At 43.4% G+C, this 1825-nt stretch overlaps 1 pseudogene across 1 annotated transcript; it reads right to left on the bottom strand.

The window, feature by feature from the left end:
* Positions 1-6: 6 nt before the first annotated feature.
* On the bottom strand, positions 7-1683 carry LOC110287707 (annotated as a pseudogene). The gene has a single exon (XR_002377240.1). The product of XR_002377240.1 is annotated as a cyclin-G1 pseudogene (transcript).
* Between the last annotated feature and the right edge of the window lie 142 nt (positions 1684-1825).

Here is a 1825-nt window from a genome sequence, read left to right as displayed (position 1 = left end):
TAATTACTTTGTATTAGTCCAAATGCTATAGAGGTAAAATACTAGCTATAGAATTAAGACACTCTGGCAGTTTCCAGGAACCTCACGTGGGCATGCCCTATATTACTTTGTAAGTCCATCACCCAGGTTTGTACTTCATTTTCAGAGTCAATGGGCAGATTAAAATTTGTTCATATATGGGTCACAATTCTTGTTGCTTTGCTTGGGCTTATGCAACTTTAAATAAGCTACAGTGGGGTGGTACGTAATTTAAAGAAGTGCTATTTCAGTAACTACTTTTAAAATTCGAGTTTAAAGTATTATCTTTGCTACTACGCTAATCCTTTGATGAAAAGTATTAGCATATATCTAGGGGTTTGGTATGTCCTTTCCTCTTAAAACTGCTATGCACTGTACACTGTGAATGCCTTCCAGTATTCTCTATCTAGATCAGTCAACAAGTTCACTTTTCCTTTATGTTTTCATCCCATATTCTTTACATTGAAGATAGTATTTCAATTCTTCACTTGTAGCAGAAAATGATCATACTGGAAAATTTTCTGTATACAGAGAATAACATCCAGATTTATCAACTAACAAATGGTCTCAGGAATCGTTGGGAGGTGAGTTATTCTATAATAACTGTGCTTCAGTTGCCGTGCAGTGCGTCCAGACACAATCCATTTCAACTTCTGACCATTTGGTTTGGAGCACTTGTTTGATGAATATTCGGTTAAACACTTGGAAACAAGCTCTTGCCAGAAGGTCAAATCTCGGCCACTTATCTTGGAATGTTTCTGAATACATTCTACTCCTTCTGTTAACTCTACGTACTTCAGTGCTTGGATCTCCAACGCAATGCTAGATAGCGCCAGCACAGAAGGCTTTGCCTTAGAAAATATAATCCTGCAGTGGCAGGCCTTAAGTTGGGCTTCTAGTCTTTCAAAACTCAGATCGTTTCTCCTCTCAAATGGCAAGGTGTCGTGAATGAGTGAATAATAGAGCTGCAGAAATTGAAAGGCAGTAGTAGCTTTGACTTTCCAACACACTTTCTCCAACACAATCTTCTCCATTCTCATCAGGTCTGAAACTGTGAATCTATACTGACTTATTCGGATCAAATCAGTCGCCAGTGGGACATTCCTTTCCTCTTCAGTCGCTTTCACAGCCAAATAAAAGCAGCTCAGTCCAACACACCCAAGGTGCTTCGCCTCTGCCTTCATTTTAGACAAGAATATGTCCAGTAAATTCACAGCTAGGGAAAATGTCTCCGTGTCAAAGCCAAAGAACTGAATTAGACTAAGTAGATCTTTTACTTCAAAGTCCTGTAGTCTTGCAGTCATTCTGAGGCCATTATCATGGGCAGACTCAATTAGTTTCAAGCCACAGACCTTTGGCTGACATCTAGACTCCTGTTCCAACAGGGTGTTCAGCTGGTGTAGCAGTTTCTGAGAGTCAGTTGTCAGTACTTCTATCATCTTGACAGCCACATCTTCACCACGGTGACCACCCACCCCGGGCCTGCTCTCAGCTCGCCCCACGTCCCCGATCCGACAGGCCTACTAGGGGGACGGACTAGGGAGTGGGGGGCAAGTGAGCAGAGGCCCGGGGAGGGGCCAGCGTCCCGGTGGAGGGTCCCTCAGTGCCCTGACCATGCACTGCCTTCCTAGGGGTCAGTGCGCAGCGAAGGACTGCGCTGGGCAGCGGAGGGTGCTGGTCTCTTCTTAATCACCGCTAATTTCTTAGCTCCAGCTAACCAGCATCAATAGTCCCAGTAATGCAAAGTTTTTGCTTTAGTACTTCTGGTATCTTGTTAATCCCCGCTAACCAGGAACACAGAATATTC

The sequence above is a fragment of the Mus caroli genome, unplaced genomic scaffold (genome assembly GCF_900094665.2).
Source record: "Mus caroli unplaced genomic scaffold, CAROLI_EIJ_v1.1 scaffold_24068_1, whole genome shotgun sequence".
Taxonomy (NCBI): domain Eukaryota; kingdom Metazoa; phylum Chordata; class Mammalia; order Rodentia; family Muridae; genus Mus; species Mus caroli.
Note: the sequence above shows the minus strand (reverse complement) of the source record. Positions and strands in the feature narration are given on the sequence as shown.